At 42.8% G+C, this 19,021-nt stretch overlaps 1 non-coding gene across 1 annotated transcript; it reads right to left on the reverse strand.

Moving 5' to 3' along the window:
- Nucleotides 1-353: 353 nt before the first annotated feature.
- Trnat-ugu (transfer RNA threonine (anticodon UGU)) lies at nucleotides 354-428 on the reverse strand. Its single transcript has one exon. It is a non-coding gene; the product is annotated as a tRNA-Thr (tRNA).
- Between the last annotated feature and the right edge of the window lie 18,593 nt (nucleotides 429-19,021).

Here is a 19,021-nt window from a genome sequence, read left to right on the forward strand (position 1 = left end):
GGGGCAGTTTGCCACTGCTGTGGGCCTGTTATAACACTTTTTCCTGTACAAACACCTTTACAATTCATCAAAATGAGAGGTGTGATGTGCAGTTTCTGGTGTATGTTAAGTATAGTGTTAAAGACTTTGATTCTGCCTTGCTCTAGTATATTCTTGACATGTGGTAAGCCTGCATACAACACATTGTGAAGAATATCTAATATTACTGCTAGTCAGTGTCTTTTTGCAATTCCACTTGCATAGGGAACAATGGGAGGATGATTATATACTTCTGTCATGAAATGATAATTAAATGGACACCGTAGCTGCAAAGAGGTGTTGATATACTTCATTGGGGACATGTTGACAATGTGTGCCCCGACCGGGACTCGAACCCGGGATCTCCTGCTTACATAGCAGACGCTCTATCCATCTGAGCCACCGCGGACACAGAGGATAGTTTGCATATTAGGCGCACTATGAATGTAGTGGTGTGCACATGTTGGGAATGTGGGTCTCACGGGGAGCATGCAAGGGATGAGTCCCTGCAGGCGCACTATCGTCTGTTCTCTTGGTGGCTCAGATGGATAGAGCAGGAGAACCCGGCTCCGACTCCCGGTCGGGCACACATTTTCAACATGTCCCCAACGAAGTATATCAACGCCTCTTTGAAGCAAGGGTGACCATTTACTTATTATTTCATTGCAACGAAAGCTGCATGGTCATCAACAGTAACTTCATTAGGGAACAGATACTACTTTCATATATACTTCTGTCAAGTAACTTTAAAAGTTCAAGTGTGTTGAATCTGTGTCACTTGTACTCTGCAATGTGGTGAGAGTCAGTATTGTGGACATACCTTGAACTACTCATTGATTATGTTGTCAAGTATTTGTTGGGTTAGCATTCCTGACTTCTGGTTGGTGTTAAATAGAGGGTGTGCTGCATGGCGATCTCGGCACAGTTTTTGTTTTGTTAAATAAACATTTCTGTCCCATTCTATCTCACGACACACTGACCAGTGTTCCTTGGGGTCATGCCTCCTCTTAGTGTAGTCAGTGTCTAACATCTTCATGTCATTACACTTTGTGTAAAGATATATAAAACTGTGAGCATCCAACACATGTGCAGTGAAGTGTCATATGTGATGTGGGATGGCACTGTGATACCACTGATGTTCGGAATGGTATGGATATACTGGTGTTCAAAGATGCAAGTGAAAACGTCTCCTTTTCATATTCTCCAACTACATATGACACTGATGAGTGTTTGAAAACCAGACAGACAGCATCAATGGGCTATTCAGTTTTAAAATTAGGACGAGTGTTCTATAGTCTGACAGCCAGCAAACCAGAACTTACGGTAGCTGTTTTGTGTTATGTCTTCCTTTGCACACTGTGTGGTTCTTTAGTGGGTAGAGGAGTGAAGAACAGGTGAATTTCATGAACAGAGAATTCAGATATTAATTTAAAAAATAATATGGGACTTAGTTGCTGAAATGGCAGTGTCTCTTGTGAATAGTAGAATGGAATGTAGAAACACATACAGATACGAGAGATTTATAAACCTGTCACTTTTCAATACAGTTTCTATTCAGGAGGCATCAAGCCCTGGCCCCTATGAAATTCTGTATGTGCTATACAACTGGCAAACACAAACTGGGGCTTAGTGCAAGAATGAATTTAAGTATACCTACCACTTGAGGTCTGGAAAAGGAATGATAGCGTCTCGGTGGCAGCAATGTAATCATTCTTGGCAGTATACTCATGCCATGGTGACAGCCATAGGGAACGTGGTGGTGTAATTGGAAGTGCATGTACGTGAAAATGTGGCTGACTGAACAGTGGCAAATACCTCACTGCTGCCTGCTCAGCTTGAAAGGTATGGGGGCAGGCTTGTGCCATGGATACTGATGAGGCTGGTTGCTTGGCTAGGAGCAGAGCAGCCCAACTTACATTCCAACACTGTGTCTTTGTGAGCACCAGGGAAACAGCTCCAGAAAACTAGGTGCAGGTGGCATCCAATGCCACAGGCAGGGGTATGGAAGGGGTTGCAGAAGGTGCTCGTGACTAGTCGATGGTGGTGGCGTTTGTGGGGTCTTGTCCAATTCTTCACACCATTGGCTGACGTTTCCTCACTGCCTTCTCTGGTCTTCTGTTCGTCCTCATCATTCGGCACTTGCAGTTACACCACAACCTTCCCCCCCTGCAAAACGACAGACCGTCGTGTATGGAGTGCGACCACATCTGGGGATGCAGGAGTGTGGGCGCCTCGAGGGGCCAGAAGCTGTGGCTGCAGGAGACATCAAGCTTCAGGACATACCCCCCCACCCCCAACCGGCCTGCACTCTGGCGGAAACGCTCCCGGAAAAAGACCAGAAGGGTATGCGCCCACCTCCTGCTGTTACGAACCAGATGAAGAAGGCGGCAAGTTGCTGTGGTGCAGGCAGGTCCAGCTCCATCGGTAGGACGAGTGAAGGCGACTCCGTCTCCATGGAGTCATTATCCCATGGTGTCGTGATAATAACCCCTCATGGCAGCTGTGGCTGTGTTGACCTTTGGACGCGTGGATCTGGGGGAATAGAGACTGAAAGATTGTCGTATACATGACAGAGGCGAAGTTGATTTTGATGGCAATGCTGTAAACCATAGAGACCTGAAAGAAAATACATGCAAGCGCCAAGTTGACGGATGATCACGCCTCGCGCCTACTGTCTGATGCCGCTAAAAACCCTTTAAAATTCAATATCGTGCGGTGCGAAGCGATACTTGCGCCCTTCCTATGGCGCCGGATGCTGAGGAGAGTGGAGCAGAGTGCGATGGCGGCAGCCGTGAAGCAATTCCGCCCGCGATGGTCTGTCTCGTGGGTGCGAACGATACGAGGTGAGAAACAGTTGCAATGCTTGATCGCTGGTGGGTGCAGAGCGAAGTTTGGCCATCTGCTGCTTGGATGTCCTGTAAAACGTTCCACTTCGGCGTTTGACTGTCGATAGAACGGTGCACTAGTTAGATGCTATATGCCATTGCATTCATAGAATGTTTCAAGTCCATTGTCTGACAATATTACTTAAGGTAAACCTTCTAGGCAAAAAAATCGATGACAACACCTGAATTGTGCTATGGGACGTTGTCGAATTCATTGGCACAGCAAAAGGAAACTTGCTAGAAGAGTCAACCACTATCAGCCAGTGGGTGTTCCAAAGAAGTCATGCAGAGTCTATGTGCATAAGTTGCCATGGCGGTTGCGACTTTGGCCGAGCAGACAATTTCTGTGGCGAAGTGGACAGATTTTCCATACATGTGTGACACTGTGAAGTCATCTGTTCTATTTTATTTGGGCGTCCATAGCCTGCCAAGTTCAGTGTCTACGCGCTAATTGTTACGTACGAACAATTCCCCAGTGTCCTTGGTGAAGTAACTGCAACACTACTTCTTGCAGAGGTTTAGGGATCAACACACGCGAATATTCAAATGGCTCTAAGCACTATGGGACTTGACATCTGAGGTCATCAGTCCCCGTGACAGTTCACTGTCATGTTGTAGAAGAAATGCACCTTTCTGTACATCGAGGCTATGCCAACATGCAAAATATCGGTGCACTACATAGTTCTTTACGCGATGCAATGAATGACGCCAAGATGTGCGAATGTATTTGAGCCAAACGTTCAACTCTGGATGAGCGTCCGTGGCCTGTGCAATTTTCTTATAGTTCAGCGGAAAAGATTGAAGCAATTCAGAATCTAGAGCATCGATGTGACAGCTAGATGCAGCAGAAGCGTCGAAGTCTGTGTCACGGCCAATCGGAAGACATGAAAGTGCGTGCGTCCGCATTACCATGTTGAGGTGTCAGACGATACACAATCTCGTACTGGTATTGAGATAACAACAAAGACCATCTTTTCAATTTTTGGGCAGCTCGTACAGGAACTGGTTTCGTCGGATGAAATGAGGAATGCAAAGGCTTGTGATCCCTTACTGAGTAGAATTTTCTGCCATACAAATAGTGGTGATATTTTGTGACACTGTACACAATAGCCAAAGTGTCTTTTTCAATTGGTGACTAGTTACACTGAGATTTGGTCAACTCTTTTGATGCGAAGGCAATACAAAAGTATTGCACAGATTCCGTAAGGAGGAGTATCAATTTGCAATACAACTGGTTTGACAGGATCCAAGAGTACTAAGCATCGAACACTGTGCACTGCATCTTTAAGTTTTTGAGAAGCTACTTGGCACTCGTCTGTCCAAACATTGGGGACATTTTTGCGATGCAATGGAGCTGCGATTTGTGCAGCATTCGGTATGAACCGAATGTAATAGTTAATTTTCCCGAAAACTGACTGCAATTCTGTGATATTGCGAGGAACTTCCAAGTCCCGTATGGCTAACAAATCCGTCTGAAGAGGATGTAAGCCTTGCTGTTTATGATATGGCCGAAATACTGCAACTCAGGTTTTAAAAAATCACACTATGTCCAGTCTACACTTCAGTCGTGCATCAGATAATACACGAAACAAAGCACGTAAATCTGCAATATATTCGTCAGGTGTAAGACCTGCTACTACAATATCGTCCAAATAGTTTGAACAGTTTGGCTTTTGCAGTCACCTGTTCTAAGTACCGCTGAAATATGGCGTGTGCGGAAGCACTGCCAAAAGCAAATGCAAACATTTGAAATTTGAACAAACCCAAATGAGTATTTACTTCATACACCTTTTGAGATTCTTCATCAATCGGTATTTGAAGATATGCGTCAATTTTTGAAAAGTAGCATCCAGCGCATAATTTGGCTATGAGATCTACTGAGCGTGGCAATTGATAAGTATCAAGGCAGTTTGGGAGTTGACTATAGACTCAAAGTCAACACAGAGGCAGATGCGACATGAAGGTTTGATTAGCCCATTGACTAGCTGATAGGTGCAATAACTCTGTGATCTTGCAATTCTTTTCAGCAGCGACTTTGTCCCGTAACGAAATGGGAACAGTTCTGGCCCGGCAAAACTTCGGCTGAGCTTCGTCCTTCAGCGTAATATGTGCAACAAAATTGTTAGCTTTGCCTAAACTGTCAGAAAAGAGTTCTGGGAATTCTTTTAGCAAGCTAGCACACTGTCTTTTGCATTGAATGCAGATATGGACAACACATTGTCGTGAATAATAAAGCCAAACAAGTCAAAAGAATCAAGACCAAATATGTTCTCACACTCGCATGATGTAGCACTGTAAAGGTCACTGTTCGCGTAAGCGAACTATACATTGCAGGCAAAGTAGGCCTACATGTTCTGAGAATGGGAATCTCGTGTCCATTATAAGCTGTTAGTTGTGTGCTAGGTTTAGACAGACGCAGAAAGCCTAACAGTTCATATGTGTGACGATTTAGCAATATGGCAGAGGCACACTTGTTCTTCTGAAATTTCACGCTTTTCCCACAAATAAGTAAATGGACATAAAGCTTGTTTGACTGACGAAACTGCACGCTTTCTGGTCGCAGACTTGGAATATACTGCATTAATGACATGGGCCTTGTGACTAGATTTTTGTGAGTGGGCCAAATTCTTATTCCCGCTGCAAATACACGGATTCCAGATGTCCTTTCCTACCACAAGCATAACATTGAGCTTGTCGGTAGGAGCGGCATTGGCGTTTGTGCCGTGTATAACAGCGAGGGCAAGACTTAATTCTGTTCGCCTGTTTAGAGAACTGCATAGGCGGCGTGGAAGGCTGTTTACTCAGCTTGGCTAGCGCAAGCCGCCGTTGCGGAATGGGGCGATCGCAACTGAGGGACTCAACCTGGCAAACAGGTGGCTGATAAAATGTATGAGCCGACAAGGCATCGTACTGATCTAGTATTTGCACTATCTTCTGAAATGATGGATCGGACTGTTTAAAATTTTTTCTCTTGATTACGATATCAGGCACATTGTACACTACACATCACGCAACATAATATCTGAAGATAAAGAATAAGCACATTTGAATGTGCATTTCCTTGTCGTCTCCTGCAAATCTGTTACCCACTCGCTATACGTTTGTTGTGACCGTTTTTTGCAATTAAAAAAATTGCTACCTAGCTGCTACCACATTCACTTGTTGGTCATAATAGTTTGTTAGTGACTTTATTTATTTATTTATTCTTTGCCATGGACTCCAGCTGAGAGTATTGGGTGTGTCATACAATAGGCTATTAACATCAGACTCGATTTCATTATATATAAATGACACAAATAATTAAACAGAAATAGTCTATAAGCATACAAAGGTACTACATGTTTCACATTATATATACACACACAAATCCAAACAACATAGAGAAATGACAATTTTTAAAGGTACATTTCAATAATGATATAACATGTTTAAACACCATCTTAGTATTCACTCAAACTATATATACATTTCTCTGTGAGATATATTTTCAAATGATTTTTAAAACATTTTAGGTCTGTTTCTTTTTTAATGATATTGGGGTGTTTATTAAAAAATCTTTTGCCTGCTTCTTCAGGGGCAGTCATAGACAGTTTTAGATTTCTTTTTATCATGTAGTAATTTTCATTTCCTCCTGTGCCATGTTTGTGTACATCTTCATTTAGGTGGTATTTATCGCTTGACCTTACTGCCATTATGCTTTGGTATATGTACAGTGAATATACTGTCATAATATTATTGTGTACAAAAGCTGGCCTACAGGTCTGTCTTGGTGGTATTTTTGCAGTGCATCTCATTGCCCTATTGTGAATTGTGAATATTCTTTTTAAGTAGCCAGCTTGTGCACTTCCCCAAATATCAACCGAATAAGACAAATGTGGGAAGACAAGTATCTAATACATTGATCTGAGGACTTTATCATCCACACACAGTCTTAGTTGTTTTATGCATGATGATCTGTTTGTTTATCTTTTTACACAGTGCATCTATGTGCTCCCCCCATGCCAAATGTTTGTCTATTATAGTTCCTAGAAAGTTTGTGCTGGTTACTTCTTTAATAGTCTCTATATTACAATTTTCACTATACTTGGTCTGAAATACTACATTCACTGTTTTAGACTGATTCATAAACAGGTTGTCTTGTGTAAAATATTTATTTGCTCCCTTGTCAAGCTCCTCCTTTGTGTCAGCTGTGCAAATGATTGTTGTGTCATCAGCATATACACTCCTGGAAATGGAAAAAAGAACACATTGACACCGGTGTGTCAGACCCACCATACTTGCTCCGGACACTGCGAGAGGGCTGTACAAGCAATGATCACACGCACGGCACAGCAGACACACCAGGAACCGCGGTGTTGGCCGTCGAATGGCGCTAGCTGCGCAGCATTTGTGCACCGCCGCCGTCAGTGTCAGCCAGTTTGCCGTAGCATACGGAGCTGCATCGCAGTCTTTAACACTGGTAGCATGCCGCGACAGCGTGGACGTGAACCGTATGTGTAGTTGACGGACTTTGAGCGAGGGCGTATAGTGGGCATGCGGGAGGCCGGGTGGACGTACCACCGAATTGCTCAACACGTGGGGAGTGAGGTCTCCACAGTACATCGATGTTGTCGCCAGTGGTCGGCGGAAGGTGCACGTGCCCGTCGACCTGGGACCGGACCGCAGCGACGCACGGATGCACGCCAAGACTGTAGGATCCTACGCAGTGCCGTAGGGGACCGCACCGCCAATTCCCAGCAAATTAGGGACACTGTTGCTCCTGGGGTATCGGCGGGTCCATTCGCAACCGTCTCCATGAAGCTGGGCTACGGTCCCGCACACCGTTAGGCCGTCCTCCGCTCACGCCCCAACATCGTGCAGCCTGCCTCCAGTGGTGTCGCAACATGCGTGAATGGAGGGACGAATGGAGACGTGTCCTCTTCAGCGATGAGTCGCTTCTGCCTTGGTGCCAATGATGGTCGTATGCGTGTTTGGCGCCGTGCAGGTGAGCGCCAAAATGAGGACTGCATACGACCGAGGCACACAGGGCCAACACCCGGCATCATGGTGTAGGGGGCAGTCTCCTACACTGGCCATACACCTCTGGTGATCGTCGAGGGGACACTGAATAGTGCACGGTACATCCAAACCGTCATCGAACCCATCGTTATACCATTCCTAGACCGGCAAGGGAACTTGCTGTTCCAACAGGACAATGCACATCCGCATGTATCCCGTGCCACCCAACGTGCTCTAGAAGGTGTAAGTCAACTACCCTGGCCAGCAAGATCTCCGGATCTGTCTCCCATTGAGCATGTTTGGGACTGGATGAAGCGTCGTCTCACGCGGTCTGCACGTTCAGCACGAACGCTGGTCCAACTGAGGCGCCAGGTGGAAATGGCATGGCAAGCCGTTCCACAGGACTACATCCAGCATCTCTACGATCGTCTCCATGGGAGAATAGCAGCCTGCATTGCTGCGAAAGGTGGATGTTCACTGTACTAGTGCCGACATTGTGCATGCTCTGTTGCCTGTGTCTATGTACCTGTGGTTCTGTCAGTGTGATCATGTGATGTATCTGACCCCAGGAATGAGTCAATAAAATTTCCCCTTCCTGGGACAATGAATTCACGGTGTTCTTATTTCAATTTCCAGGAGTGTATTATAAGTTTCTGATTTATATAGTTAGTGAAGCATAAATAGTATTGGCCCAAGCAATGACCCTTGCAGCACACCGTGTTTAACTGTTTGCAATTCTGATCTGTAGTTTGTTATATTTCCCCCACTAGTATGGCTGATTTCCGTGCATTTTTCCCTATTTGTAATGTATGATTTAAATATGTCATAGCATTTCCCTCTAATTCCATACTGATATAATTTCATCATTAAATTTGAGTTGTTCACACAATCAAATGCCTTAGATGGGTCCATAAAAATCCCACAAGTCTTTGTTGCCTGTCAAGTAAATTAAGAATGAGCTCAATTATATCTGTTGATACTGTGTTTGTTGACTCCAAGGTCACTTGGAGTGGCATTAGGAAATAGTTTTGGATTTAATCTGAACACTGCACTTCCTACTGTGGATAATAGATAGGGAAGTTTGACAGTACCTGCAACATTGTGGGCGAGTAAATGTGCCTCAAACTGTTGTAACCACTCGAACCATTCTTCTTATTGTCAACAAAATTGTCATAAAGGTGGTATAGCGGACATAGTAGGTGGTGCTTGTTCTGTAGGGCGCAGTGTTAACGAGTAGCTGCTGCATCGTATTGAGCAGGGTAGAAGTCTGCTGGGTCTGAAACTGAAACATCTGCATTAGCTGTGTGGCATGCAATGCTTGCAGCTGCAGCGCCTGAGTGGGGGCGTGACAGGATTGGTGGGCATGTTGGAAGAGACAAATGCAATAAATAGACAAAAATAATGATGAAAGCAAAGAAATAGTCTGTAATGTCCAACTGTAAACACTGATTAGCAAAAACAAGATACTGTTAAGGAGAGACAGTGGCAGAAATAATGAAAAATCTACAAATGATTTTTATTTGCCTATTTGATAGTACATATAATTGAGATTATTATCCCCAATTTTTTCCTTGAAATTGGAACTACAAATGGCATAAAAAAATTAAAGCCCTAAGCAGTGTAATGCGCCAAGCCCGCTTTTCAATGTAGCAAATGTAGAAAAAAAATTTATTGTGGAATTTGACCTGTGAACCTACAAAATAAAGCTTTAGAAGGCTGTGATTTTTTTGTGTACATAACAGCAGTGTTGTAAAGGAGGCTGTGGAGCCATTTTCTGGTTCAATCAGTGCGGTATAGAAGGCTGTGGAGTGTTGTAAACAAGTTTTGTGCTGTTCAGTGGAATTCGAGTGATGCTTGATTTATTGTGCCATTCTTTGTGCAAGGTAGAATCTGTTGATCCCTTTTTACAATGCCTAGGCCTGGTTAAGTATTTGAAAAATATAGTACATCCCATATTTCCGATATAAAGCGAAAAACTGACATTGAGGTTAGGGTCGGGCCTGCAGGTGCAAACATTAGCTTGTCTCCAGGTGCATCCAAAATAAAACTTGGGACAGGGATTGTGTCAGAAAAAACAAATCATGACAGAAACACAGGTTTCAGAATTGTGGATCTGGAATTGGTGGAAGAAGCACTTAGAAAACCCTGCAAGTGCTCTATCTGTGGAGGAAATGTGGATTTGGTTGATGATGGAAAGAGAGAAGATTTAGTTTGCACATTGCACATTTTGTGTCAAAACTGTGGTGCTGACAAATCATTTAAGACATCAAAGGTCAGTAATAGAATCTATGAAGCCAATATGATATTTGCTTATGGACTAAGATGTATAGGGATTGGAGGAGATGGTGGAAACCTTTTATGGGGTATTATGAACATGCCTGGTCCTCCCCTAAAATTCTCTGCAATGAATACTGCTCTCCACAATGCAGTTGCGGAAGTGAAGAGAGCATGAAAATGGCAGTCTGGGGGCAATTCAAGAAAATTGTAAAGCAACTAATAGCAATGATATAGCAGTTTCCTTTGACACTTCCTGGATGAAGAGGGGGCATATTTCACGGCATGGAGTTTCAACAATCATTACTGTTGACAATGGAAAAGTATTAGAGGTGATGTCTAAATATTGTTCTGCAGGTATGAAATTCATTTTCCATTCAAGAATGTAGTTGAAAGTCAGCCCTATGGAAAAGATTGCACTATTGAGAAACTGGAGTGCTTAGGCCATATTCAGAAGAGGTTGGTGGACGACCCCAAAGACTTATTGCAGGCAGTAAAGGCAAGCTACTAGAGGATAGGAAGCCACTGGGAGGTAAAAACAAATTAACAAAGAAGAGAATTGACAGCCTGCAAGTCTATTGAGGTGCTGCAATTATAAGTAACCTCACAAGCTTGGACAGTATCAGGAAAGCAGTATGGGCTATTTGATTCCATTACTTATCGACAGACACTACACTTCAACATGGCCTCTGTTCTAATGAATGGTGCAAATTTTTGAAAAGTAAAGAAAGTGGGGAAGCTTATACCCATAAAAATAATCTTCCTTATGAGGTTTAAATGGCCATTAAACCAACTTTTAGAGCACTGGCTTCAGCAGAACTGCTAGAAAAATGTCTGGATGGGAAAACACAGAACCCAAATGAAAGTTTCAATGCCCTTATTTGGAAAAGATGTCCAAAGACTGTGTTTCAAATTTCGTGGTGAAGATTTCTTATTTGGAAGCTGCAGCAGTGTTTAATGATGGGAATGTGCCAAGACTTCACATCCTCAGTAAGTTGGGCTTTACACCTGGAGTCTTCACTGAGCAGATAGGCAGATCATTGACAAGCAAAGAATCGTGAAGGCAGAGTCTTCAGTCCAGAACAAACAAAAAATTGCTAGGCAAAGGAGCAGAGAAGCTAAAAGAGATGTAGAAGATGATGAGGAAGAAATGGAATATGGACATGGGCAGTTTTAGCTAACGTACTTTTTTGCATTTCATCCAAACTTTAAAATGATTTTTCTGCAACTTAAGGTTTCTGCTTTCAGAAACACATATATTAGAAACTACTGGAAGGATTGCAATGAAATTTGGCACACCTATTCTTTCACTTTGGAGCAATATTTAAGTGGAACAAAATTTTAATCTAGATATTATACAAAGTTCTGTGGTTGATAGTATATTGAAAAATTTGCTTGTAAAAAATGTTCGAATCCAAAAATCACAGAAAATAATAGCATTAATCTACCTAAAAGTTACTGCACTTAATTGTACACCTATTAGTGTAGATTAATTTAGCATTAAAAAAATTTGCCAATTTTCCTCGAAATTATGAAAAAGTGTACCTTAAAATAATAATGCAATAAAAAATTCAAAATTCTCACTGCGTTAGATTGTTATTAAAAATTCTGAATTTTAAAAAAAAAAATCATATTAGATCTCTATACATAAGTGTGCAAAATTTCAATGCGATTGAACAAAAAATGGCAAAGATATGGATTTACAAAAATATCAGTGCAAGACTGCCACCGTCTCCCCTTAAAGCAAAGCAAGCTCGTGCTCCCCCTCACCCCGCAAATTAAAGAAAGGAGAGAAATAAGGCGCTGGCACAATATCACAAAAATGTCGGTGGCCATCAGGCACAGGGATTGTTTCCAACACCTCGTCAGCAGTTGTGGGGTCTTGCCCACTTGTGACTAATAGGGTGACTAAGGGATCCAGCGTCCTCGGAATGCTATACAACAATGCAAACAAAATAACATTAGTATTTTTATTTCTGTAAAGCAATTAACGATTCTTAACTTTGGAGATTCATCGACATCACAAGTAACATGCAAACAGTAATAGTCCTCGCTATAGGCAAAGTCGGGACAAGTAACTGATAAGGATCGCAACTAGTTGTTCTGTAGCACGCTCTGCAAATATTTTCCACTAATGTCTGTACACTGAGGCGATCTGAGCCCCAAGGCTGGCAGGAGCAGCGCTAATATTTACTTCTTTCAGATGTCGCTCCTGATGCGGCATAGTCCAATTTCGCGCACCATTGGCCGCCTTCTGTGGTCTTCCTTCCGTCTTCAGCGTTCCGACGCTTGTGGTTACGTCAGAACAGCATTGATGCCCATGAAAGAGATGGCTTACAGCATTGGCAGCAGCTGTGTCGCAGATGGGCAGATGGAGAATTCCATTGATGAGACAGCTGCAGGAGGAGGTACTGTGGTGGATGGATATGACCGCATCGCGGCGGCTGGACGTCAGTGAAGAAAGTTTAAACAGTTTGATTAATGGCAAGATCACTGAATTCACAGAACCATAACTGATTTTAGTGGCGCTGATGCGTGCCAGCTCTGTGGCCAATAGTATACTGTACTCTGCTTCTGATCTGAGAGCAATGCTGGATTCCCATAAATGTGGCTTGTTGTACACTCGATATTGAACTCTGATGTTCAGTTGAAACTTCATGGTGAAGTCTGAAGCTGGGGTAGAGTACTACGGATGAAGCAAATGCAGCAAAGTCTGATGGTGTGTCCCATGCAAATGTTCTACCAGCGAAATGTCAGGAGCAGGCAAAGTATGATACGAACTCAGAAAGGGATCTTCACGTGAATGTTAAGCCCAAAGTTTTGACATTTGCATCTTGAACATTGGAAAGAAACGTTTGACCTTATTGTTAGACTGTGGTGAGAATGGTGATGTTCTGACATGCTGTATTTCACTGAGTTCGCAAAATTGTGCAAATTCCTTAGAAGAAAAAGGAGGTCCATTGTTAGAAACAAGTGTTTGTGGCAAGCCCTTGAAAGAAAACACGGAATCGAGTGCTTTGATAATGCTAGTGGCATTCATGGAATGCACTGGGATAACAAAAGGGTATTTGCTGTAGGCATCGATGATAATCAACCAATATATTTGCCAAAAGGGCGAGCAAAGTTAATACAGAAGCTTTGCCATTTAGTATTAGAATGTGGCCAGGAAAAGATTATTGGTGCGGAGTGGTCTGATTGTCTGCATAAGCATGACATTGTGCCATCACATATTCTACTTGCTTATCTAAACCAAGCCATGTGCAATGTTGGTGTGCCAGCTGCTTAGTGTGAACTGTTCCCCAGTAACATATACATAGTGAACTTGACACCTGCTGTTGCAATGAGGCAGAGATTAACTCTCTTGTCTGTTCGAATGTTAGCAGCATGAAGTAAAATTACATCATTCAGGAGAGAGAAACTGTTGTAGTGCACAAAGTATCTTCACGTCAAGGATTGGGAATACTTGTCTCAGGGAGAGGCCAACTTCTCCAAATGTAACATTTTGGCAATGACAATGATTGGTCGTGTTCCATGGCTTATGTGATCTGCCATGAATCAATAGGAAAAGAACACAGTGCTATTGAATCAGAAGAATCAATAGGTAAACAAGAGTTGGGTTGTTTGGGGGAGTAGACTAGACAGCGAGGTCATCTGTCTCATCGGATTAGGGAAGGATGGGGAAGGAAGAAAGTCGTGCCCTTTCAAAGAAACCATTCTGGCATTTGCCTGGAGCGATTTAGGGAAATCACAGAGAACCAGAATCAGGATGGCCAGACGTGAGATTGAACCGTTGTCCTCCCGAATGCGAGTCCAGTGTGCCAACCACTTCGTCACCTCACTTGGTCTATGTAAACAAGAAGCGTCCAATGTGTCGAATGCTGAAACTGTGCTGACAGGTAAATGAGACAATGTGTCGGCATTTGCTTGTTGTGCTGTCGGGTGATACAGAATTTCATGCTGGTAATTTGACAATAATAGTGACCAATGTTGAAGCTTTTGTGCCTTGTAGTCAGGAACTTGTTTCGATGAATGAAATAGTGCAGTCAAAGGCTGCTCTGTGACCAGGAAAAATTTTCTGCCTCACTGACTGTTATTAATCTGGGCACTGTTCAAAGTTTTGGAGGCAAATGGGATAGGGCATTATGTTTTGCCAGTTTTGTGAGATAAAGCCACCCCAATGCCATCAGATGAGGCATTGACTGCAAGCATAAGGCGTTTAGCAGAGGCAGCTCAGAGGCACAGCAATTTGGGCCGCATTAGGAATGAACTTTATGTAGTAAGTCAATTTTTCACGAGCAGGTTGCAGTTCATGTAAATTCTTAGGAGTAGGCAATTGCCAAATTGTTTGAAAATGTTTTGTTGAAGGACGAGCACCACTGGTGTCGATAATATGCCCTAGTGTTCAATTTTTGTATTGAAAAAGAACATTTCTGCAAGTTACATTTTAAGCCCAACTCAGTTAAAACTTGAAAGGGATGTCCCAATTTTTAAGATGTTTGTCTGGTGACGATTATGTCACCAAGATAATTAAAACAGGAAGGCACCTTGGACTTTACTTGTTCGAGAAATTTTTGAAACAACACAGGCATGGAAAAGTAGGTGCTGATATTCACAGAAGCTGACATGAGTATTCTCAACAAAATTTTTTTTGTACCTTTGTCCAATGGTAGTTATAGATAGGTTTCTGCAAGATCAATTTTTGCGAAGAACTGCCCTCCCGCTAGGTGATTCATAATTTCGTCTATACATGGGAGTGGGTAGGAATCAATGACTGTAATTGAATTTACAAAGCATTTGAAATCCGCACAAAGACAAATCTTCTCGTTTGGCTTACGCATAATGACTAAGGGTAATTTCATTTGCCAGGTCGTTGCATAATGCATGTGGCATAGGCATGTGTGGCAAAGTTTGGGTTGCAAATTAGCTTTCAGCGTAATGTGAAGGTGAAAACCTTTCGCACATCATAGAGTACCATTGTACCATTGAACAATTGCTGATACTTGTCAGAGTTGTTGAATTGCAGTATGGGACTCTTTTATGTCAATGGCATGCACGTTGTCCTGTATGTCTAATCCAAACGAATCAAATACATCCATGCCAAAAATATTTGGACTCGAGCGTGTGCGGATGAAAGGGACTTCTTTAGTTGTGTTTTTGTGTTTTACACGTAAGCGGCATGTTCGAAGCACTGAAATAGTGCTGCAGTTGCAGGCAGTGAGATGCAGATATGATATCTGCAAATATGGTTGTCAAATTTTTTCATATGTATCTGGGTTAAGAAACACGACAGAAGCTTCGGTAACCAGTTAAAAGGCGCTGACTAATTACAAATTTGCAGCGTAATCCACAGCTTGAGGTGTACACTCTGAATAGAACCGTCCATTCCGTGTTGTGAAAAATTGTTCTCTGTTTCCACCTGCGCACTAAAGTGCTTTCGTGAATTTCGAGAGTGAGAGAGTCTTTTTGAAGTGTTTGGTATTTGTATTAAATGTGCGCACCTTTCTGCATCTTTGCTTGACACGTTTATGACCGGTAAGTGGTTCAGAATCTGAACATGAAATAACATTGATTTCCATCCGTTCCTGCTTTGCATTATTTCCGCATGAAACAGAAAAGCGCTATCTAGTTCTTTGTAGGCAGACTGGTTTTGTAAGTCTCAAGTTATGAGAAGGTTTGTATTCAGCTTGAATGAAGAAACAGTTCTTCCGATCATGGGTGACATAGCATTTCACTCAAGACTTCCCTTTGTGCGGAGTTCGGGCAGTGTAATTAGCCGTGCGACGGCGCGGCAAACACTGTATAATATAATGTGCCTCGCCTTGTTTACACGGTGCTGACTTGCGAGTGCTGCGTCCAGGGGTGTGGATGGGGCTGGGACACAGATTGTTTACCTCAGGTGAAGTGATAAGTGATAGACAGAAATCTTCCTGAGCTAAATCTCGAATTTCGCTTTCATTGATAACTTTAAGCAGTTTACGCAGGCTAGGGTTGCGATGCTTCAGGATTTTGGCCCTCAGTCCCTGATCTCAAATGTGTGTGAAGTCTTATGGGACATAACTGCTAAGGTCACCAGTCCCTACGCTTACACACTACTGAACCTAAATTATCCTAAGGAAACACACACACACACACACACACACACACACACACACACACACACACACACGCCCGAGGGAGGACTTGAACCTCCGCCGGGACCATTGTGAAGCATTTCATCCTGAGAAGTTGCGCCAAATACAGAATTGAATTTACAGCCTCAAGTCTCACCTTGCAATGCCGCAGCGCCTTCTTTGTAGGACTGATCTCTACAACAACAACAAAAATTAGTTCGTGCACCAGCAACGTGTATTTGACTCTCAAAAAATTCGTGCAGTCTTGCATTTATGACCACGTAAGGCTGGGTTTGGAGCTCATTGAGAGGAAAGGATTTCACTAGGAGGTGGTAGGTGCACACTCACTCCTACACATGAAAAGAAAAATGCATGATGTGAGTCTCCTGAGATGTTGTAGGCGTCAAAATGTTGAAGCAGCTGTAGTACGTATTTTTTCCATATTTCCTACGTCTCAACAAACTGGTGGAGGGGGGGGGGGGGGGCGGGCAGAGGCGGCAGTTGAATTCCTTCTTCATCTCTTGGTGCCTTTTGCTGCGGGGCTGCTTGCGCCTGTATGAGGCAAGAAACTGCTGACAGCAGTTCTGTTATTTGTTGACTGGAAAACCGTACAAGAGATGGTGTACGCTGCTCAGCACTTAAATGTTGCTTTCCCTGGCTTTCCATGACTCCTTAAATATAGCAACTTGAAACATTTCAGCTTATGTGTTTTAACTTAATATATGCACACACAAAAAAGAATTCAATAGAAAAAAATTCTCCAGCTCTGGTGTTCACAGCTCCTTTCCCACTATCTAATCCTCGTCACCAATCTGTTACGTCTTTCATGTGTGTGGTTCTCTAGTGGGTACAGGTGCGAGGCGAGGAACAGATGAAGTTCATGAACAGAGATTCAGATATTTATTTCTTCTATTTATAATATCAATTAGTAAAAATAATACATAACTTTGTTGCTGAAGTGGCAATGTCTGTTGCTAACAGTAGATCTGAATGTAGAAACACATACACATACGAGAGATTTATAAACCTTTCGCCTTTCAATAGAATTTCTATTCAGAAGACAGCAACCAATCACCCCTATGAAATCCTGTATATGTTATACAATTGGCGAACACACAAAATAGGGCTTAGTGCATGAATGTTTGAACCCAAGTACACTTGCTACTGGAGCTCTGGATAAGAGATGACAGCCTCTCAATGGTAGTGGTGTAGTCATTCTTGGCAGTGTTCTCATTCCATGGTGACGACTGTAGGAAACATGGTGGTGTAACTGGCGGAGCATGTATCTGAAAGTGCAGCATACCGGATAGTGGCTGATAGCACAGTGTGGAAGTGTGAACTGTTTACACTTAATGTTGGAGGGGGTATGGAGGGTTTATGGAGCATAGCACAAGCGAACTTGGGGTGGGTGAAGCGAACTGGCAAGAGGTAGAGGGCCTTTTCCCCAGTGTTTAAGATGTATAATGGAGATATGCGAACTAAAGAGTTAGGAGAAGCAATATGCAGCCTCAATACACCTCTGAAGGGCTAGTACACTGGAATTCTACAGTGTTATAAAGAGCCCAACGAGCTGGATTGTGATGCCATAGAGCCAGTGCCAGTATTCGAAGCCTTGGATCTGACGTCGTACGACTGCGCCAGTATGGCTCTGGTCGCCATGTTCGAACGCAATCTTGTATTCTGACCTCACAAAGCCTGTCTCAGCACTCCAAGTCTTGGATTGTAGCATCATAGGGCTAGTATTCCAGGTCAGTGTTCCTGCATTGCCCTCTTCGATTCTGACGATGTAGAGCCAGTGGAAACGTTTGATGTCTTTATACTTTGTGTAAAACCTACCAAACTATGGAGTAATGGTACTTTATTGAGGTCCTTAAGTGAGATGTGAATCACTCAGTGCATGGTATTCTCGTTTTCGATGTATATTTTCACCACCCTTGGATGGTTCTTACATGCTGTAATCCCGTAACACTGTCAGCTTTTGAGAGCTGCATATTACCGTTATTTGTGCTAGATTCTGATCCTGACCTAGTCCGTCCTAGAACAAACACACGCACACCAACATCGCTAATGACATGTTCTGTAAAGGAAGACACTAGTACGATCAATTTTAAAGTGGTCGACAAACAGATATCGAATTAAATCATAGACATCCTTTTAGGGTCATAATATTTATGTACAGTTCAGACGAAAGTGTAGTGGTGTGCTGTGGAATTCACTTCTTCCGGGAAAATTTTCATTGATTTAAAGAGAAAGTTCGATGATTTGGTTTGGTTGTTTGCTGGTCGAGCTGTGTTCTTGCTTCCTGCGTTGATGTTATTGGTCCGTTTATAATCGTGGCAAATGTGAGATATCATTACTTGTGGGTAGCTGTCGATTGTGACAATTTAATATCTTATCGTTTTCATTAACGTCTCGCAAAAAGAACGCCTGCACACACCCTCAAAAAATTGTTTCGATCCCTTCCAAGTGATATGAGGTGGAGCACAGTTGCGTACTAAAGTGAATACTATAGAAGACGCTATTGTGATCAGTTTTAGACTCTGGTGAGGGCTGAACATTATATTTAACTTCTCACCTTTCCCTCAATATATGAGGGTCGTTCAATAAGTATGCCCCACATTTTTTCTCGGAACATATTTATTGTTAAGAGTCAGAATTTGGTGACAGTATACGTCAACATATCTTGTCCATGTCCTATTTTTCTATGTAGTCTCCATCACGTTCTATGGCCATGCA

Source organism: Schistocerca gregaria, chromosome 3 (genome assembly GCF_023897955.1).
Source record: "Schistocerca gregaria isolate iqSchGreg1 chromosome 3, iqSchGreg1.2, whole genome shotgun sequence".
NCBI lineage: Eukaryota > Metazoa > Arthropoda > Insecta > Orthoptera > Acrididae > Schistocerca > Schistocerca gregaria.